General features: G+C 33.4%; 1 protein-coding gene and 1 long non-coding RNA gene across 2 annotated transcripts in view; both read left to right on the top strand.

The window, feature by feature from the left end:
• LOC122532379 (acetylcholinesterase-like) overlaps nt 1-8,208 on the top strand; it is a 144,570-nt gene extending 136,362 nt beyond the window's left edge. Inside the window, exon 7 of the mRNA XM_043661122.1 lies at nt 7,829-8,208. The gene's annotated coding sequence lies outside the window, so the exon portion shown is untranslated. The remainder of the gene's footprint in view (nt 1-7,828) is intronic.
• An 85-nt stretch (nt 8,209-8,293) lies between these two features.
• LOC122532378 lies at nt 8,294-23,626 on the top strand. The gene is made up of 3 exons (XR_006307487.1): nt 8,294-8,724; nt 13,532-13,535; nt 23,518-23,626. It is a non-coding gene; the product is annotated as an uncharacterized LOC122532378 (long non-coding RNA).
• Nucleotides 23,627-23,806: the final 180 nt, after the last annotated feature.

The raw sequence follows: 23,806 nt of genomic DNA, 5'->3' as shown, positions 1-23,806 counted from the left end.
GTGGAAAAAATTGTCTTTCAAATATATTAAACAAAAGACTCTAATTCGTTGTTAAAGAAAAAACAACAGTAATTTCAGTAGCTGGCTAATAACTATAGCTACTGTCTATCAGTAGGGTTGGGCGTTTCCGGTTGCATTATGAAAAAAAGATGCAACATTTCCTAACAGATTAGTTTGATAGGACAGACTACCAGTCTATCTAGCAATAAGTTACAAAGTAACTAAATTTGAAAATAATAAATTTCCTTATTAAGATTCCAATTTGTCATTTATGTTTGAATATATAGTTTTCACAAACAAACATTCGAAAGAATTTGTTGACATTTACTTGGAAAAACTTGTGGAAAAAAATTGTCTTTCAAATATATTGCTTAAAGACTGTAATTCGTCGTTAAAAAAAAAAAAACAGTAATTTCAGTGGCTAACCACTATAGCTACTGTCACCAGTTGAGGTAGATTCTATTGACAGATTAGTTTGATAGCAAATGTTAATTGCAAAGGGAGTAATTTAGAGTGCAAAGCCTTATTGTCACTACTGACAATGAGAGGCAGCAATGACACTACTGCCAGATATCTCATCAATGCAAGAACCTTGTGTTATAATAGCTGTGTTATAAATCAACCACGATTCGATTAATCTTTTCTAATTTCTTTTTTTTTTTTTTTCTTTTAAACAGGTTTTAATTCCTGGGAGTAGAAAAGAATTCTTTGCTTACTGTTCGAAAGATAAAATATTAACGTAAAGGCACGACCAATATATACAAGTGCAACATAATAAATCATATACCATGTGTTCTATCTAAGCTTCATAAGAGCATGAAGGAACTGAAAAGTTCTAGAGTTCTTCTAACTGAAGATACTAATTCGCGCTATCTTATGAATAAACGAAATTGAAGAAGAAGGAAGATATTCGTATTACTGATACGATTCACAGGGAATAAAAATTCCTATTCAAAATTTGAAGTAAATGATTAAAAACTAAAGAAAGAAGAAACGAATATAAAAGGTTCCAATTCTTGACTCGTACAGCTGTTGACAAAGGCCGAGCAAAAGAAGAGGAAAACAGCTGGGTAGACAAAAATGATTATGACTGGCGAGGAGGAGCAAATGAAAGCAAAGGAAGCAACTAAAAGGGAGAAGACGAATCTGATTGATCATTGACCAAGCAGAGTGGCCATCTAAAAAAAAAAAAAAAAACAGACGCCGACGAAGAAAAGTGTCAATAATAAAGAAACCAAAGAGGAAGAAAGAAGTTGCAACAAATCTAATTGTTCGTATGATTGTTGGTGAAGCAAAGGTAATTAAACAAGATTCGCAGAGGACAAAAATATATGTTCAAAATTTGTACATTCAGCTGTTGCTGAAGAGGAAGGAGAAAGAATGATTATTAAATTCCAAGTTCATCGAGAAAAACAGAGAAGAAGAAAGAAGAAAAAATTAACTAATTGTTGACGTAGAGTAGAGTGACTAAAAGAAGAAGGGAGAGGCTGACAAGCTCTCGATTGTCAGTAACAATCTTAAGGATAAAATTCTGGAAATAAATATTTCTTTTCCTTATAAAGCACACAGAAAAACAAATTTAGAGATAGGCACAGTTTTCAGGAAAAATAGAGCAACAAAAAAAAGAAAAGAATTTCACAGAGAGAATTTCAGAGAGAATTTACAGGAACTTTTACAAAAAGAAAAAGATAAAAAGTTGAAACTTTGCTAAAGTTCCGTGAAAACAGCGGTTTCTATTTCGAGTTTATAAAAATTATTCTAACGCAAAAAAAAAAAAATTGAAAGTCGAAACGTTCCTCAAAATTTCGAGGAACTGATCTGTAATGTCTGTAAAATATTCATTGAAAAGGAATTACGAGGAAAGAAAGGAAAATTCTAATTGTTATAGAAATTAAAATTCCAATTCAAGATATTTGCTAAATATTTTCAAAAGATTGAAGAATTTGGTTTGAGAAAACCAAATTTCGTATGTAAATACTACTCGCCGCGTAGAATGGCAAGAACGTGAAAAAAGAAATTTACTGAAACGGGTGGGAAGAAGTATCTGGAAGTTTGCTTCGAGGTTCAAGCAATTTTCGCTTCGAAAGTTTCAAGATGAATTCTTGAAAACTCCCCTAAAGGGTAGAAGGAAAATCCGGTAGCCCCAAAAAAAAAAAAAAATTACCAAAAATTTTCGTAACTGGGGTGAAACGACAATAAAAATATCGTTCGCCAAAATTCAAGAAATTTCAAGAAATGATGAAAATCAATTACTGATAAAATATCAAAAAAAAAAAAAAAAGAAGAAGAACATACGTCACAGACGAAATCCGTATCAGTTGCTGATAAAGTACAAAAAAAAAAAAAGAAGAAATAATTAGAAGATAAATTTCACACGTCACGGGTGAAACTTAATTACAGATAAAATACCAAAAAAAAAAAAAGATGAACACACGTCACAGACGAAATCCGTATCAGTTGCTGATAAAGTACAAAAAAAAAAAAGAAGAAATAATTACAAGATAAATTTCACACGTCACGGGTGAAACTTAATTACAGATAAAGTACCAAAAAAAAAAAGATGAACACACGTCACAGACGATGTCCAATACAAGTACTGATAAAGTGCAAAAAAAAAAAAAAGAAAGAAGAAAAAAATTGCAAGATAAATTTCGCAGATCGACGAAATCCACGAAATCCACGAAATCCAGCCGCTGATGCTGCGTTATCCTCGTGAAGGACGTTGAAGAAAATCGGCAGTATGATTCGTGACGACGATGCACGGCAATTTGCATGGGAACAACAAGGCGTGACGCGGTGTGACGGATCGATACGACGCAAGGGAAAAACGTGGTCTCGCAGGGCCGGGCGTGGTAAACACCGGCCGCCTATTAACCACCTGTTCGTGCAATCGATGGCTCGTGACACAAAAGTTTCATTAGCGGAACGCAACAAGTGCTCCGGCCAGGTTTCGCCGGTTAAGAACGCGCGCGAAACCTTGGACCGGCTCCAGAAACTCGAATTCGAGGGCACGTCACGGCTGATTTGCCGATTTCCTGAGAACAGAGGCTTCGCAACGTGGAATGATCGCGGTGATTCAGAGATATTTAGTCTCTTAGTTTTTTTTTTTTTTTTTAGGTATGAGACATAGTTTTGCAGATAATTCACTTCTAATAATCAGATCAGTCTCGGTTTTTTTTTTTTTTGGGGGGGGAGTTCAGAACTCGCAGTTGTCGATAATTGACTTCTAATGTGATAATCTATTGTTATAAATTCAGATTTTAATCTTTATTGCAATAATAATCTTTATTGTTATAATGTAATAACCTATTGTTATAAATTCAGATTTTAATGATCTTTATTGTAATAATCTAGTTCATTGTGACAATAAACAGATTGCACTGGATATGATAAATGTAATAATTCTGACACGTGAACCATGTGGTAATAGTTTTGTAACTGTATAATGTATGCTGTTACGATATTACAATTATTGTTATTATTATTTATTCTTTTATTGTTTAATAAGTTTACTATATTGGTAGTGCTCCATGTAGCTACAGTGAAAAATACGAAATATATGAAATGAACGGGGCAAAATAATAATAATAATTAAAAATAATCCATTCAATGCAATAATGATCCATTAGAATCGAACACACGCGATGTATAACACTGCGCGTCGCAAGAGGGATCATTTCCAGTTAATAAAATTAACTTAATATTAAAATTAAATTGACATGATACAACATGACACGATATGAGAGAATCTAGCATTGAATTAAATTCAATGGGGAATTCGAAAGCGAGGAGATTTCTTGGGCGAGTGGGCCAAATTGTAAGCATGAGGGCAGGATGAAGATATGAAAAGAAAAGAAGCTGCTTGAGCATCTCGATAATGGATGCCAGAAAGGGAGAATTGAACAGAGAATTAATAAAAAGAGCGAGCGAGTTCAGCTCCTCAGTTCTGGACAATTTGGTGGAAAGAATTTGAAAAACTGGGATATATTAGAAAAATTGGGAAAGGGCCGAATTCGAATAGAATTTTTCGTCTCCACTCGACTGAGTAGATGCTGACAGAACTGAAGAATTAAGAAGAGTCTAATGACAGTTCACTCGAGCCTAATCCTAACTACTGAGTTTAATGAAAACTCAAGTCGGAAATGAAATAAAAACGACGGTAATCGAGGAGTTTAAATGTCACACGATTTACAGATAATTTATTGATAATTGATAGAAAGCAAAATTTATAGATAATTGATAGAAAGGGAAAGCAAAATTTATAGATAATTAATAGAAAGTAAAAAGAAGGGATTTTTGGCAGGGGACTTTACAGTTCTATTTGCCAAATTAATTAAACCACACAGAGCTGTATAGTAGTAGAATAAATAATTATTTTAACAAAAAGGGAATTAAAAGTTGAAACCAGTGAACGGTGTCGAGAATAATCGGTGGAAAATAAGCAACACATGCGTGCTATTAATTAATTAATTAATCAACCCTCTCCTCAACAAAATTAATTAATTAACTATACGGAAACTCGTAGTGCGATTTTTTCCTTGAAAACGAAAGTCGACCAAATAGTGGTTAAAAAAGAGAGCGTCCAGCTCTTTCCGCGTTTGATGAAAAAAATCGTCTCTTAGAATATTTTTTTGGGGGGGGAGGGATGATTGTTTAAGTCTTGGAGATTTAATAAAAATTGGTTCATATCCGAGAGATAGAAATTGATAGTGGACGAAGGCAGTTGCACTTATTATTCTCGACACCGTTCACTCGTTTCAACTTTCAATTCCCTTTTTTGTTAAAATAATTATTTCATTCTGCTATGTTACGAAATCTTCGATCTTTTTGGGCAATCGACCAACTCAGATTGCAGGGTGCAGGCGAAACTTCGTCGATTCTTCGCGTAAAATTGAAACAGAGTTTGACAACAAATAGAAATTATTAGCAAAAAATAAGAAAAATGGAGATTACAAGAGTTACTAAACTCTTTGGTTTTTTTTTTTTAAACAATCGACGACAAAGTTGAATCGTAGAAATTAAATTATTAACGATTTAATAGCAAATTGTGAACGAAATTCAAAGTGGCTCGTCCGGATGAACGGTTACGAAAAGTTGACTGAATCTTTCGAAATTCAATGTTCATTTCGAAAACGTTGCTAAACCATTTCGACTTTCAAATAGAAATTCCCTTCGAAACGAACAAGTTACAAAAAGCTACTAAATCTTTCATTTCTTGCAAACGGTTAATTTGCGTGCGAACGGTTAGTTTGTCACAAAGGAGGAGAATCCATTTGAATTAAAAATGTGCTACCTCAAAACACCAACAGGTCCATTCTCGGTACGCTTTGTAAACCTATGTCGTTTCGCGTCGTTCGAGACTCTCTGGATTCCACTTCGATGCTTAAAAGGGAATTTCGAAAGAGTTCTGAAATGTTAAACGAACGTTTTCGTAAGAGGAAAAGTGAACAATTTCAATGAGTCTCTGTATTTAGATCAACGATGAATTTTTGTTGAACTTTGGAGAAGACAATTATTTCTCATTGATCTTGGTCGCGTCAAAATGAAAGCCCAACAACGACGGCGAGCAATTTCTACTGTAAATGGGAAAATTTCTTAGATTACAAATTTCCTTCGTTTAGTTTCGAAGGTGAGAAACGAAATCTCTCGGAAATCTCTGCTCGAAGCTCCGCGCAATCTATAGTTCCTCGAAATTCTGTCCCCCAACTCGCGAAATGTCGATTCTCACGAGAAAATGCTGGCAATTCTGCAGGTTTTAAGGATCCGACGAAAAGGGAAGAAAACTTGAGGAGAGCAAGGACCACGGACACCATTTGATCTGGACTTTCAAGATGGGCACAGCTAACATGACAATACCAGTCAATGAAGTAAACCAGTAGATAAAATTAAATCTCGCTAGGAAACGTATTCAAAAAGAATTTAAAAAAAAGAAAAAGAAAAAAAAAAGGAAAAAAATATATAATTAAAGGGGAGTACGAGCATTGGCGGTCGTATCTGTGTAAAGAGAGAGAGAGAGAGAGAGAGAAGGTCTTACGATTGGATAGAGAGGAGTCCAGGTCAAACTCGAACGACACTCGAGAGCCGGAGCGAATGTCAAGGGTGCACCGCTGAAATGGCAGCATTCATTAAAGAAGTAGCGAGAGGAGGAGAGGGTGAAAAAAACGCGCGGGAATTCGAAGCGAAAACTAGAAAAAGTGAGGAGGGGCGAAAAAAAGAGAAAGAAATGTAACGAGAAGCTTCTTTATTGTCAGTCAATTCTCAACCCTAGCGTGCCGTGCTTCTCCACCCTTCTCGAACGCGGACTTTCTATCGATCCTTAGCCCGGGTAACGTGCAAACCGGTCACGGGTAACGCAAAAGAGCGGAAAAGAGAGAGAGAGAGAGAGAGAAAGAGCGAAAAAACGCTCTCTCGAATTGAAACGAGGAGCGAGCACGCGGACAAATACATTTCACGTTTCAGTTTCGTCCGTTGTTCCGCGCTGAAATTCGAAGAGAAGAGAGCAGAAGGGGGGGGAGAAAAAGCGGAAAAGGGTTCGCGCACGAGAGGACTGGGATGTAGGAGAGGGCAGTGGATGAAGAATTGGCGATTTCTCGACTTCGTAGAAAGATAAAAATACAAAAAAAAAAAAAGGCACACATGCGAAAGAAAGTGAGAGAGAGAGAGAGAGAGCGAAAATTGAAAAAAAAAAATAAATAAATAAATAAATGGCACCTTGTGAATTAATCTTGTACACACGTTAAACAAAACAAAAGATAGAAACTTAAGGCATATATTATTAAGCAATGTAAATATACATATACAAATTAACGTGTATATATAAATATATATATATATAACAATATATATAAATATATATACATACATACATATCGATCTATACATGCATATATATATATATATATATATATATATATATATATATATGTGCGTGTATGGAATCAATATATGTATATACATGCAAGCTCCGTATATCTAATTACGTGTGCCGTCGAGCAAAAGTAGACTTTTAAGAGAATTTTAAGGCACCCGTGTAATTTTTGCTCCGTGACGTACATATGTATGTAGGTGTCCAACACAGCGACATTCTGTACAGAGAGTGATCGATTAACATATATATATATATGTATATGTGTGTGTATGTGTGTGTATATATATATATATATACACACTGTTTTAAGAGAGGCCATCCGATAATTTCCGAATCGCAGTGCAACAGCCGCGAGAGCGCGCCGCGATCGTTTCGCGCGAGACGAGACACAAGTCGAGTCTTGGTATTATCTATCCTGTGATTGGATTCCATTGGTAATGCGATCCTTGCGAATAGAGTAGCACTTGAACCGTACACTGTCGACAGAGGAATGGAAACATTGGAAACTTCTTTCCGAATGAAAAGATTGCGACGAGAAATGATGAAACGGAGGGACCTGGTAATTGGATCTGTAGTTGTTCTTCAAACAGAGTGTGTGGCACTCGAATGGAAAGAATTGTACGAACGGGCAGGAATTATTGATAAAGTAAGGAGAATATAATCGAAACTTGACTCTAGTATAGCAAAAATAGACATGAGAAACGGAATGAACTTTCTTTTTATTTTGCAACAATATTTATACACAGGATCGTGATCTAATTCAAATTCAAATTCAAATTCCTATCGAAGATGATATTGTAAAATACGTATTGTTATGAATGTATGTGGCAGAGATTGTTAATTGGAGTTGATCTAATCTCAGTGTTGAAACATTTGAATTTGAAACTTTAAAAAAAATAATACGAAAAGCTTCGCGAAAATACACTCCACCGTTCTAAAGATGGCTTTTTAATGCTTCAGGGCTGGGAAGCTTCCGCTGTCGACGTGAAAACCCCAGGAAAAATAAAAAAAAGAAAAAAGAGAAAAGAGAGAGAGAGAGAAAAAACGGAGAGAAAAGGTTCTCGAACGAGCTTAACGATCGGAGGAGCGAGAGAGAGAGAGAGAGAGAGAGGGACTGGCGCTCGTCTCGCGGCAAACGGCACGCTGAAACATGAATCTTCCATTTGGTACATATCACCTATATAAATATATCATATATAGCGAGAGTTGATTCTATCGTTAGAGATCTTTTCGTAGCTAGAGCATCGAGCGTTTTAATCACCGTGTGACGGCGCGTGCACGCATTAAAAGAAAAGAAGAAAAACGAAAAAAAGAAAAAAAAAAAAACCAAAGAAAAGCGTTGAAAAAAAAGAAAAAAAAAAAGAGAACAAAGCACGAGAGGAAGAAAAAAGAAACAGAACGTGTGCGTGTGTGTGTGTGTCTGTGTGTCTGTTTGTGTGCGCGCGCGCGCGAGAGAGAAAGAGAGAAAGAACATGGTATTTTGATTAATAAAAAAAAAACAAGAGAGAGAGAGAGAGAGAGAGAAACAAAGATGTAGCACGACCATATTTTCTACCAAATGATATTGTTGGCTCTAGACTATCGTGTCTCAGGTTTCTCGATAGCGGGCCTCGATCTGTCACTATTAAAGCTATCGCGTCACTCGTGTCGATTAAATTGCAACACCTAACCTAACCTAACCTCTTCTTTTATCGACGGTGTTTAACGAGATCCTTTACTTGGCTCTTCTGGAGCATCTGGATAGATATATATATATATACTGTAAACGAATTTGTAAGCGATTCTTTGCTCGACGAAACGACGCTGAAGGATCGGAGAGAGAGAGAGAGAGAGAGAGAGAGAGAGAGAAAGAGAGAGTTGACAACAGGGTACACCGACGAAAATTGAGAAAAAAAAAAAAAAAAGAAAAGAAAAAGCTCAAGCCTATGGAAACGGGCCTAAAAGGAACAATGTTCTCCGCGAGACCTAACCTATACGCCTAACTTAGATCTAACCGACGCCTAAGCTGAAACTTTAACCTGTAAGCCTAATTCTACGCGTGTCTAGCTGTAACTTCGACTGGTGCCTGTTTTTACACCTGAAAAAAAACGGTTGGGACCTAATCCACACCAAGGAGAAACCTAACCTCTACTAATTGTCTCCCCTTTTGTTCGATATAGTACGTTAATCGCGAGTGATTCGTAGCCTTTCTGGTGACAATTTATTCGACGCGCGTTGCTGCTTCCGAATATCCAGACATTTGCACCGAAATAATTGTAATATATATATATATATATATATATATATATATATATATATATATATATATATACATATGTTACAAATGTATACTTAAGAAAATATATATATATATATATTTTTTTTCTTATAAGAAAAAAACAGAAACATATATATATATATTTTTTCTTGAGTATACATTTTGATTTAAAATTCTATTTTATAAAGTTTCTATTTATAAATTTTAATAGCAATGCATAAATTTAATTCAAGTACTTCTTATCGTGGATTGTCAGATTAAATAAGAAATTTCCCTAAGGAGATTGAAGATTTTATTACTTTATTGTAATGATTCTACAGTTAATTATAAAAATTTACTATTCAATTAATATAATAATGATTCTTTATTTTGATGACGACACGTTCTACACTCGATTATAAAAATTTACTTAATTTAATTAATATACTAGGGTATCCAAGTTTATTATTAAATTTTTATATATTTTAATTCATAAATTTATATTATTATCATTGATTCAAGTTAATAAATTCGGTATAGAGATTATTTTTACCATAATAAAAAATATATATTACATACTATTATTGAAGATTAGTATATTAAAAATTTTGAAACTTGGAGCTTCAAAGGGATTTTTGGAATCTTCGATTTAGAATCGAATTGTCGTGCGTCGGTGAAAAGTTTTAAAATTCCAACACTAAAATTTCAAACAAACATTTAAATTTCTTTTTCATCTAACAATTTTTTTAATTTTAAGATCCACTACTTCGTCGTACGTTTCAATATTGGTGTTTTCATCCATGATGGGAAATTTATATCGCGTAATTTAAAAATTCATGTTTATTCACTGGTGACAAGGGTATAGCGATTCGAATCGTGAAAAATTATACATTTCAGATCGTATATAAATTGTGTGACGAGATCAAGCTGTAAATCGATGGAAAAAAAAAAAAAAGATAACGTAACGCACGATCATCAAATAAATCAGAATAAATCAACGATATTAGAAATCACTGCCTAAAATAATTTCCAACATCTCCCACACACACACGCACACACTATAATCTAAATGATTATTCGTAAAACATCTGAAACGCTAAAACAACGTTATAATTGATCGTGTATAATTAACTATAATTCAGACATGATTGACTCTCTGTAAATAATCTCTCGTACAATTGATCGTATACAAACGCATCAAAAGGAGAAGATAATCACCTGTTCGTCGATGGATTAATCAAAATTGCAACAGCAGTAAACACGTGCTCGTCTTTCATCAGATTCGAAAAATTCGGCGGCTGGCGGAACGTGCGTGAAATTAATTGAAACGAATTGATCGAGGCGTGTCTGGATATTTCGAAGCAAAATGGGCGGCGTCCTCCGTTTTATTAGAAATAAAAACGCGAGCAAAGCGGAAGAAGAACCGTATACGCTTCTCCAGCGTCCGAAAAACGCACCCATCTCATTAACGGTTAAGCACGGTCCTCACATATCATTAGCTGATTACCCTGATGCGTCTTGTCGTGGAAAAACTTAATGTTAGGATTAGTGCCTCGACGTGAAACACGCTCGGCCCATTTCACGCGCCATTTCTGAGGCCGTTCTCATTATTCTCGGCCAAGTGAATTAATTAATTAGCCAATCAACGTGCACGCTCGTCGCCCCATTGACAACGATTAACAACACGACGGTTGATTTTTCGATCGAGTTGCAATGATCGATTGGCTGCTATTTCCGAAATTTGTTTGTCCCCTTTTTTTTTTTTTCTTTTTCTCTGTTACTCTGAGAAATTTACTCGCTGGGAAATATGGAACAGTAAACGTGGTATTAGGTATAGCCGGTGAACGATACTAAATTAGAGTATCATCTTCTTTGAAAGTCTTTCGAAAGAGTTGGGAAAATCTGCTTGAAACTTGAGATTCTCTGAGAAAATGTCTACAGAGTTTCGGGAAGATGGTAGCTTCAATAGTCGATCGCTTCGACGCACGAAAGAATGAAAGATTTCTTTGCTGAAAAGAAAGCAAAGAAAGAGAATCGTTTCACCGACGCAACGAAAAAAGTGTAATTTCCATTTCCTTCGTCTTCAAAAATAAAAGAAGGAAAATTGCAAACCTAACAAAATCTGACAAAATTGAATTTCAATTTCAAGCGATTATAATATCGCAATCGAATAATTTCTACTCTCGTCATCGAGATATATCGTAATTACAGTTATTCGATCGAGTGGTAAAAATTCGAAGCGAGGTTAATTACCCTGGATCTCTCCACTTTGCCGAAGAGTGAAATTACAGAAGCAGAAGCACGGCGATCGCAGAGTAAAAAAATTGATATCGATAGAAAAATGCAAAAAAAAAGGAAAAAAAGAGAATGATAAGAACGCCGGTTCACGTGGAGCTGAAATGGGTCAATATTTGTCTTTAGATAGTTTGTTCCTGCGTGTGCAGCTGACATAGTGTGTAATTGATCGCGGATCGATGCGTTTCAGGATGTCACTGAAAGCTCGCTGTTCCAAGAATTCTTTGCTTAACAGTTCTGTTCCAACAGGAAACAAGCCTTTCCTCCAACCAGATATCCGACATCCTTTCACAGAAACGGTGTTTCTTTTTTTTCACTTTTCTATTTTAATTTTTCTCTCTCGCCCCCTTGTGTTTCACTTTTGCACACGTTCTTAACTGCCACGTTCTTAACCCTCTGTGACATCCTAACTTGATGAGCAACTTGATGAGCATGCTCTCATTCGCGTCCATCCGAGGATTTGGCTTTCGTCGCTTCGAATGGCAGAGCATTGTGAAAGTAAGCGAATGAATTGCTCGTTAGCCACGTAAAATGTTGTTCACGTGTGTGTGTGTGTGTATGTATACAACGTACAATAATGTTACGTTGGAACACTATCAAATGAGTTATTGACCGACGTGTAATATTTTTAATATCGATATTTTAATGTTGCAATAAATATTGAAAATCGAGCATTGAACGTATATATATATATATATATATATATATATATATATATATATATATATATCTGTAGCTGCGGTTTTGTAATGTAATGTACAGTGTTGAGATGTTATATTATATTACGAAACGTTGTAACGTTGTCGATGATGTTGTATTAATTAATTAATAATTCATTTGGTATATCGTGTTTCAAATCCTGTTAATGATTTACGCGGCCGTGTTATTTTTGCAGATTTAGATGTGAAAATACCAAATGAACGATTAGTTATCAGATTTTCAATTCTGGAGTTTCGATTACAGAGGGTTGACAATTATTTGGAAAGATTACTTGTCGATGTGGCATAGAAGGTTGTTGACACTTTTGCCGCTTCTGATGCGACAAATTAATTATTATTAATCAATCAACTTTTTGTTCTTTGACGTTACTGCAAGTTGTATCTTTTAATATTATTAATATAAAAGTATATTAATAATATTATATATTATTAAAGTTATATTATTGAAATATATTATTGAAAATTATATAATTGAAATATATTATTTTAATATTTTAATATTATTATTATCAAATATTTGCTTAGTATTCGTCCCCCACAGTTTCACAATTGAAAATCTTATTCCTATAAAATTAATAATATAATGATATTATTAATTAATAATATTAAAATTAATAATATGATAATATTATTAATTAATAATAATATTAAAATTAATAATATAATGATATAACATAAAAAAAATCTATCCTATAAAATTTACAATCACGATGAAGTCTGCAATCTCGTAAAGTCTAAAGAAACATTACAATTTTATAAAATTCAAGAAAATTCTACAATTCCGTGGAATTTACAATTACGATACCTGCAATTCTACCAAATTTGCAGTAACTAAGTTACCTAATTTTATGACAAATTATTCAATAAATTACATTTATTGCAACGAATTTTTCCAAACAGAGATCCTTCCAGATTCGTCAACTGGAAAAATTCTGGAAAATAATAAAAGAATAATAGATTTTTATAGGAAAATAATAAATAATAATAGAATTCGTTAACTGAAAAAATTCTAGAACAGTAAAAGATGGAATTTGTTAACTGAAAAAATTCTGAAACAGTAAAAGATGGAATTTGTTAATTGAAAAAATTCTGGAACAGTAAAAAATATAATTCGTTAACTGAAAAAATTCTGGAATAGTAAAAGATGGAATTTGTTAATTGAAAAAATTCTGGAACAGTAAAAGATGGAATTTGTTAATTGAAAAAATTCTGGAACAGTAAAAAATATAATTCGTTAACTGAAAAAATTCTGGAATAGTAAAAGATGGAATTTGTTAATTGAAAAAATTCTGGAACAGTAAAAGATGGAATTTGTTAATTGAAAAAATTCTGGAACAGTAAAAGATGGAATTCGTTAACTGAAAATATTCTGGAACAGTAAAAGATAAAATTCGTTAACTGAAAAAATTCTAGAATAGTAAAAGATGGAATTTGTTGATTGAAAAAATTCTGGAACAGTAAAAGATAGAATTCGTTAACTGAAAAAATTCTAGAATAGTAAAAGATGGAATTCGTTAACTGAAAAAATTCTGGAACAGTAAAAGATAGAATTCGTTAACTGAAAAAATTCTGAAACAGTAAAAGATGGAATTTGTTAATTGAAAAAATTCTGGAACAGTAAAAGATGGAATTTGTTAATTGAAAAAATTCTGGAACAGTAAAAGATGGAATTCGTTAACTGAAAATATTCTGGAACAGTAAAAGATAAAATTCGTTAACTGAAAAAATTCTAGAATAGTAAAAGATGGAATTTGTTGATTGAAAAAATTCTGGAACAGTAAAAGATAGAATTCGTTAACTGAAAAAATTCTAGAATAGTAAAAGATGGAATTCGTTAACTGAAAAAATTCTGGAACAGTAAAAGATAGAATTCGTTAACTGAAAAAATTCTGAAACAGTAAAAGATGGAATTTGTTAATTGAAAAAATTCTGGAACAGTAAAAGATGGAATTTGTTAATTGAAAAAATTCTGGAACAGTAAAAAATATAATTCGTTAACTGAAAAAATTCTGGAATAGTAAAAGATGGAATTTGTTAATTGAAAAAATTCTGGAACAGTAAAAGATGGAATTCGTTAACTGAAAAAATTCTGGAACAGTAAAAGATAGAATTTGTTAACTGAAAAAATTCTGGAACAGTAAAAGATAGAATTCGTTAACTGAAAAAATTCTAGAATAGTAAAAGATAGAATTTTACAAATTTTCACTGCAAATCCACGAATTCTCGGAGACAACTTTTTTTTTTTTCTTTCTTCGAAATTAACGAGGCCTCGGGCAAAAGGAATTTCACGTTATACACTTCAACTTGATTTTCCCAATTGCGTCTTTATTTCTGGCTGCACTCCGTACACAAACACACACACACACAGAGGATAAAAATTTCAGTGGCAAGCAAAAGTGTGAAAACAAGCTTCTAACTCCACCGAGAGACCGATTCGCGAGGAGACCGAGCTTTTTCGAGCTGGATTAATCGTCCCAAAGAACCGAGGAGCGTACGAAGCTCCCCTCGTTTCGTATTCTCGATTGTTCGTTGAATAGCAAGAAACCGAGAGTAGAAGAAGGAAGATGAAATGGAAAGGGAAAACGGGAGCTAACAAACCGCGAATTAAGAGAGGAGTTTTTTTTTCCTTTTCCTCCTTTTCTTCTTCGTTTGAGAGGAAGATATCGAACTGGGTTAACGAACAGTCGACTCGTTAAGGGCCAAGGCAAATGAATTCACGCGATGAACCGCACGAACTTCTGTTGCAGTCATTGTTGAAAAAAATAAATTAAGGTATTAAAGTATTTAGTGTGCGAATACGTTCGAAAATCTTGGAATCGTTTTCATTCGTGGCTTCGTTCAATTTAAGAATTTAATAGTAATAAAAAGGTATGATACGATAATAATTTTGTACCGAGTTGCTTGAATTATTTTCATGCTATTGATTGATCACTGCTTTTTTTCTTTGTTTAATATTGAAATTGATTGAAATGGAATTTATAAATTATAAATGTCGAATAACTTGAATTATTTTGTCAATTAATTATTAATTATTGAAGCTTGTACAGCGCAATAAAACTTTTCAATTGCACGAGTGTTTTATTGTATAATTGGGTTACAAGGGAATTTGAAGATACAGAATTTGCAAAAATATTGTTAATTAATTTATATAAATTTAGATGATTGAATGGAGATTTTATAGAATAAAGATTACTATCAAGATTATTACATATTACAGATTAAATAGAAATTTAGATAATTAAGTCAGATAAATTGGAAGAGATTTAAAGAACATTTGAAACGATTGAATTATAAATTTAATTGATATTAAATTTATTGTATAAATTTAGATTTCATCCACTTAGATTTGCGAGAACGACACTGCAAAATGAACAATATTATTTGTTAATCACTTGAAAATTAATTAGATTCGATGTCGATCCTGAGTTAGAAGATTTACACACTGACAACATATTAATACAATTTAGTCGACAACTTTCATTTAATGTTTCCAATTTTGAAACGGACATAATGCTGGTTCTAAGACTTTCGAACGAGAGTGCACCGAGTGCAATACGAGTCAATTACCAGGATACGCGAGCTGGCTCTGAAAAACCAGGGTCTCGAAACGAGATTAATTGGCGCCGAGTCTTTCGACGTGAAAGAAACCTTTGAAACTGTCTCGTTTCCGCGTAAAAGAAAAAATTGGCCAGCTTCGAAGACACGAAAAGAAAAAAATGTCCACGCTCTGAAAAACAACAGTGCCGAAAAGAAACCCTTTCACAGAAAAGGAAATCGCGACAGAAGAGCGAAAACAAACAACGATTCTCTCGTGCCAAAAAAAACTAACATTTCGCGGATCCGTGATTCTTTCCTCTCTTTCCAATCCAAAATACCAATTCGTCATTAGAATAAATTTTCGTCCCGTGGTTTTTTTGAAAACTGTAACTGAATATAATTTGATAAATTATAAAATTATAAAATTATAATTATATGATTTATAAATATATTTATAATGTTATATTTATTATATAATTATATAATTTATAAGATGTTTATAATTATATTTCAAATTATATAATTTATAATTTAAAAAATTATAGAATTATAAAAAAAAATTAAAAATTATAAAATTATAAAACTAAATCACAAAAAATTAAATTACAATTGAGCGTGATTTTAAAAATTAATAAATTATAAAAAAAATTAAACTACTACAGTTGAACATAATTTTAAAAATTATAAAATTACAAAAAAAATCAAATTGCAATTGAACATAATTTTATGAAAGTTATAAAATTATAAAAAAAATTGATATGCAGTTGAAAATAATTTTAAAAATTATAAAATTATAAAGAAAATCAAATTGCAATTGAACATAATGTTAAAAATTATAAGAAAAATTAAATTACAATTGAACATAATTAAAAACCTCGAATTATAATTCCAGAATTCTGTATAATTTAAAGCTAAAAATGATTTTATCATTGTAACAAGTATCGTTGTCACATTTTGGATCATTCTGCGCTCACTCGTGCCTGTGAAAGCTAATTCCAAGTATTGACTAGTTACTTTTCTCTGCAGCATAATATTTTCACGAAATTTAAAAAAAANTGAAAGCTAATTCCAAGTATTAACTAGTTACTTTTCTCTGCAGCAAAATATTTTCACGAAATTTAAAAAAAAAAAAAAAAAAAAGAAGCCAACACCCAAACTCTTGCATCGCTTAGGTCCTCGACGAGTCAACGCGTCGCGCAAGAGTGTTACGCCGAGTGTTACGCAAGAGTTCTTGCAAGATCGTCGTTTCCCGATACGTTTCATAGTTGTCGAACAATTATCGGCCTCTCAATGGGTTAATAAACGATCGCGAGCGAAAAGAACGATGGAGAACACGGGGAAGAAGAACAGAGGGAACGCGCGGAGCGCGGTCATTCGCTAATTAAATCACTCGATGGCGCGTGAACGCAAACGCTCCTGCGATGTTATATACCGGCGGTTTTGTTCAACGCCCGATGCATTTCGGGCGTGCATATATATATATATATATGTATATATATATCGATATTATTCGCCCCTTCGACGCGTGTCGACAGACGCGTGAAAACCAATCACGTGAAATTCATTCGGCGTTTTCTCTCGGCCGAGTAATTAAGAATTTATCAATTTTCATTCGGCGGATTCGGCGAATGTTCCGTTTTCCCGTTCGGTCGTGGAAATCGAGGGCAATTATTTGCACAGTTAGAGTTAATAAAACGCGACGGCAACGCAACGAGAGTTGATTGGGCTTTTTCATTTCACGCGGTTTCTTTGAAACGTTGCACGCTTCGCAAAAAAAATAAAAAGAATTTTAAAAAAAACGAGTTTCCGGGGAATTCTGTACGTATGTGCGGTTTTAAAAAATGAGTTTATCCGGTATTTGAAATTCTAAATGTCGAGGAAATTCTATTTTCGAATTCATCTCTGTCCACGCAGAGAGAGGATACTGTTCGATTTTTTGAATTTGTACTTGAGATAATTGAATTTGTAAATCGAATTACGCAAAAAGTAATCTGATTTAAAACTGATATGAACACTTGACTTTAAGAAGCAGAAATATAATCTCTAATTAGATTCAACCTAACTTAGAATCAGGATTCAATTCGTCTGATCATAATCTTCTTACCGAATTTAGCAGTAATTTTAATACGAAGAATAATACAAAATCAATTAAAGTTTAAAATCAATTGGAATTTAATTTAGAAGCTAGATTAATATTAGGTTAAACTTTCATATAATTTGGGAGTTTGCTCCAATTTGATCTAAATCATATAGATTTCCATCCCGAGCCTGATCCAATTGATTCGTACTGAATTTAAATTCAATTTAACTGACAATATATTTTTATTAATTGGCACAAAGAATTTGTACCAATCTAGAATTTTATCATTTCAAAGCTAATTCATATTCCTAATTCAAAACCTAACCCAAACCTAACCCAAACCTTCATGGAGATTTACTAATCTAAACTTGACCTAACTTGGGGACAAAACTAATTTACTCTGCTCTATTTATTCTACTTTAGATCTAAATAACAGTTAATTTAAGTTTAATTTAGATTAACATAATTTCGTGGTTTGACCAAACTTGAAACTGAATCTAACATACAAAATTCTTTTGTGGTCTAACCCAAACCTAACCTCTAGAGTCAAGAGTAATTTACTTTAAAACCAAATCTAAATAATAGTTAATTTAAGTTTAATTTAGATTATAAGTTTAATTTAGATAATTTCGTGGTTTGACCAAACTTGAAATTGAATCTAACATACAAAATTCTTTTGTGGTCCAAACCTAATGTCTAGAGTCAAGAGTAATTTACTTTAAAACCAAATCTAAATAATAGTTAATTTAAATTTAATTTAGATTAACGTAATTTCGTAGTTTGACCAAACTTAAAACTGAATCTAACATACAAAATTCTTTTGTGATCCAAACCTAATCTCTAGAGTCAAGAGTAATTTACTTTAAAACCAAATCTAAATAATAGTTAATTTAAGTTTAATTTAGATTAACATAATTTCGTGGTTTGACCAAATTTAAAATTGAATCTAACATACAAAATTCTTTTGTGGTCCAAACCTAATCTCTAGAGTCAAGAGTAATTTACTTTAAAACCTAAATCCAACGTACAAAATTCTTTTATGGTCCAAACTTTCAAAATCAAGAGTAATTTACTTTAAAACCAGCTTCAATTTCCTATTAACCTAAAATATGCTTCAAATCAGAATGGAGTGCAAGGTCCAATCTACAAGAGTGAAATTCTCATCCTTATTCAAATTCACATCAGACCTAACCTAAATCCTAACCTTCACGTGTATCGATCCTCAATCCACCCACGCCTCGAGACCTAACAATTACCGATCAGAAAACTACGAAGAAGCCGAAAAGGAAGAGCGCAGTGTTTCGCAAGAGGAAGAGGGAAAAGAAGAATGTGAGAGAAACAGGTGGTAGTAGCGATGGTGGCGCCGGAAGTGGGGCCAAAAGAACGTGCAGTAGTAAAGCGACTAAATGGAACGGCGTAGCACTCTTCTCTTGCCTCTGCTCGCAGAACAGAAGCAAAAAAAAAAAAAAAAAAAAANAAAGAAAAAAAAAAAAAAAAAAAAAAAAGAAAAAAGAAGGAGAGAGGGTGAAGCAACGAGTCGTTCGCCTGAAGAGAAAAAGAAAGAAGACGACGAGCGAAAACGAGGAAGATGAGAGTGGTACTTAAAACCGAAAGAGAGGCCGAAGCAAGCGTACGGCTGCACCACTGGCAAAGTAGTAACGGCGCAGCGAATCCGCTTAAACGGGGAAGCGAGAGGTAGAAGGTCCCCCATAAAAACCGGCGAGAGAGTGAGCCAGGTCGGCGGAAAAATGCGTAAAACGCTGACTGCAGGTCTGTCTGGAAAGGCGAAAAAAAAAGAATAATAACAGATAGGAGGAATCTCTCCGGGTGTTTATACCCTCGTATTTTCATCGATGCCTCCCGTAGATCAGGATAAAGTTTCCATTCTTTCTTTCTTTTTTTATCTCGAGTTCCGTTATCTTGAATTTCTTGGAAGTTCTGTCGGGAAATGATGGATAAATGAAGAACTCTTTCAGTGTTCGATTCTCACGTTTGTTTTGTTCGCTTCAATAGCTCGTTTTTCTATATTAATTACTGTTACTATTAGTGTTTAATTATGGAAATTAATCTTCTCGCAAATAACCTCCGATCTCTCGGACTCTTTGTGAAGTTTTAATGAACTGAAAGAAATACGTTAATCGCGGATGTTTCAGAATATACGTGGCTTGTGTCTGAAACTGTAATTAAATTAAATACCTGTAACTTCTTAAAATTTCAACTTTCTGTTTCATTGAAAATCGTGGCTAATTCCAAGTTTAATGACCGGAGTTAGTTGATAATTCATTAAAAAGATTCAACATTTATTTATATAAGAATATTTTAAACATTTAATTGGTGCGTGTATATCCAAACGTATGTAAAAGTTAGGATTCAGGTATATATTCGGGCAACCGTCGAAAATTCAGTTCTAAATTTATTCAACTACGAACTTTAACTAATCTTGTTGAAATTGATTTCAATTGAATCTAAATCCAACAAAGAAAAATCATGGCCAGGTAAACTGGGCCTGAATTCAAAGTAAATCAGCCCTGACATAACTGCGAAGGCTCGCAAGGCGAACGAGAAATTTCGACCTCGAGCGAAAGGAAAAGTTGCGGCTCAAGGTGGAAGAAGAAGGGTCTCGGTTGGAGGATATCGCGGGCAGAGGAAGTTAAAAATAGAGAGACTGGCGTATCCGCAAGTCGAGGGCCTAAATTATTCCACAACAAGACGAGGGAATTCTTCACCTTTCTGCTTCTTTCCTTTTCTCCTTTTCTTTTCTCGCCTTCGCCGTCAACGAAAGAGAGAGTGAGAGAAAAAGAGAGAGAGAGGGGGGGGGGGGCAAAGAAAAGCAGGAGCCCGCGAGGCTCGGTATACTTTGAGGCGAAGATGGAAACGATGAAAGGAGCAGATGAATACGAGTGCACACATACACCCTGGCTTTACCCTCCCCGAGTTTACGCTTCAAAGCCACCCCTTTGATCGTTTCCGTGGGGCAAACTCGGCCTAAGTGGGCCAACATCCGGATTCCGACGCAACAAACAACGACTCCTGCCTTATTTCCCACGCTGTTGTGGAAAATACGATGACGGATTGGTCAAATGCGTCGGATTTTTCCGATCGTTCTTGCTTCGAAGCCTCGTTTAAAGTTCATTGCATTTAATCCTTTTGGATTCAACGATTTAGATTCAGGTATAGTATTTCATTTCTGATTTCTTTTTCTTTTTTTTTTTTTTTTGTTTTCAATTAAATTTAGGGAAATTAAAGTGTTTGCAACGTTATAGTGTACCGTTGCTTTTGCAACGGCCCTTGAGCAACCGCTTGCGCTGGGCAACTGGTTACGCGGACCATAACGAGTGACCAGTTCACTCGTCGGTACGTCGCTGGATTGGAAATTATTAAGAAGTAATAAAACTCGTCAATTGTTTTCGCCTCGGTTGCATTTAAATATACTTAAAACGGAGAAAATGTTACAATCTTTCTTTGTAACCTGCTTGGTCTCCCTCGATACTACGACGCAATTAATTTTCTTGATTTAAATACAGCATTCCGAGTGTCTTAATTGTAAACTCCAATTTAATACTGATCACTTAATCTCCATTTTTCTCTTGGCACTTGAATTAATCACATCAAGTGATATACTATAAGGGCAAACTCATTCTGCCTCAGTTTATTCATGACTAATTTTGCAACGTGAAACTTTATACATATTTAATCTCTGACAAATTGGGTTCAATACTTAAACTCTACTTTTTTTTTTTTTTTTTTAAATTAATTGGCTTCTTTTTAACTCAGTCACACCAAGCAATGGAAACTGAATTCTCTAAAAATGGTATATACATTTTGCGTGTCTCAATTTGGTTTACGTTTAATCGCAACTGCATCCGCCACGATGAATTTATGTAGATTCATTATCGATCCATGTTCAAGAAAATTAGATTCTCTTGCATCCGATAGTTTCAGGCACGTGCACTGCAAATAATGCAAGAGACACTAATGGAAGAAGCGTTGATCTCTTCGTTGAATCGGAAGAAGACAAAATATAATACGCCAATATCTAGATATATATACATATCTGCTCTATATTTTGAATAAACCCTTTAATAAAAAAAAAAAAAAAAAAAAGAAGGAAACCACCGCCCTTTTATCGAACAACTTCTCAAATATTTTTTGAAACATGTTTTTTTGTTAAGCCTTAAGTAATATCGTTGGGTCGTAAATAGCTATAGTGACATCTAGTAAATTACTGTGAAATCTAGAGAATTTGATTTTATTTCATATTCTACGTTCACCCTGACAGATACTAAAACGAATATTTAAAAAGTATTTAGACATCTAGTAAATTACTGAAATCTAGAGAATTTGATTTTATTTCATATTCTACCTTTCACCCTGACAGATACTAAAACGACTATTTAAAAAGTATTTAGACGTCTAGTAAGTTACTGAAATCTAGAGAATTTGATTTTATTTCATATTATACGTTCACCCTGACAGATACTAAAACGAATATTTAAAAAGTATTTAGACATCTAGTAAGTTACTGAAATCTAGAGAATTTGATTTTATTTCATATTCTACCTTTCACCCTGACAGATACTAAAACGAATATTTAAAAAGTATTTAGACGTCTAGTAAGTTATTGAAATCTAGAGAATTTGATTTTATTTCATATTCTACGTTCACCCTGACAGATACTAAAACGAATATTTAAAAAGCATTTAGAATTGAGCATTTGGTTGAACGAAAAATTCTAAAACTAATTGTAAGTAATTTCATCCTAAATTGTCCCGGTGACCCCAGTAATACCAACTGAGAATTAATGTTCCCATCAATGTCCATTTCTATTGTCCCTTGTCTATTCCCAAACGTCTTCTGTGATTCTTACGTTGAACCGCATTTCGAGATATAAGCAAAGAGGAAACTAAATTAAAATAAAATAAAAAGTAAAATTAAAAGAAACAAAATGTGCTCAACGAACATAACCTCTCTTCTCCATAATGTATGCTCTAATCGCGTGTCAGGGCAGAGAGACGAGAACGGTATAGATTTGCAGCGTGGGGGAAAGAGGTGAAAACGAAGAGAAAGAAACTTTACTTTATCTTAGTACGCTAATTAACGACTCTCATAGTGGACGAATGTCGTGCATGTATGTATATAATATATATATATATATATAAAAAATGATACAACATTCGTGTCACGCAGACCTATTCTATATATATATATATATATATATATTATTGAATTTTATATATTATATAACGATATATATATTATATATATAATATAAATATGTTATATATATATATATATATATATATATATATATATATATTGTATGTATGTATGTAACAACACACTTGCACAGAGTGCTCGCGCTTTCGCTTTTCGTCGATACAAAGAATAACCCGAGATAGAGAAAAGGAGGATGAAACAGCGAAAGTCAATAAAAAAAAAAAGAGAGAAAGGAAAGAGAAGAACATTACAGAAGTAAAAACAAAAAACAAACAGGAGAGTAAATAAAGAGCGAGGGTGAGAATGAAGCTGTGTAGATGCATGCGCGAAGAAGAATGAACGAATATAAGAGAATATATAATGAAAAAATACGACAGAGTGTGTGTGCGAGAGAGAGAGAGAGAGAGAGAGAGAGAGAAAATTCTGTGAAATATTGCGTGTAGCGTTAAACATTGTTAGGTTAACGAGAACAAAAATAAAATAAAAAAAGATAAAGATATTATAAATGTTACACACCGTTGTACGTAATGATTAAATCGAAATTAAATAAAATAAAGAGAGAGAGAAATAAAATAAGAAGAAGAAGAAGAAGGAGAAGAAGAAGAGAAATGATGCTATGTATAAGAGAAATTAATGTAGTTACAATGAAATAAACGATACGACGATTACTACGATCTCCAGATCTGGTGTCGTTCACTCCACTTCCGGTCCTTTGTTTCACTCCCCACGAGTTAGTTCTTCATTTTATTTTTATTTTCATTATTATTAAAATCCACCATTGTTTATTTATACTTTTATCTTAATTTTCATTGTTATTATTATTAGACACATGAAAGTTCAAATTATATCAAAAA

This window comes from Frieseomelitta varia, unplaced genomic scaffold (assembly GCF_011392965.1).
Source record: "Frieseomelitta varia isolate USP_RPSP 00005682 unplaced genomic scaffold, Fvar_1.2 scaffold_454, whole genome shotgun sequence".
Lineage (NCBI taxonomy): Eukaryota > Metazoa > Arthropoda > Insecta > Hymenoptera > Apidae > Frieseomelitta > Frieseomelitta varia.
This window is presented reverse-complemented; position numbering and strand designations above follow the sequence as displayed.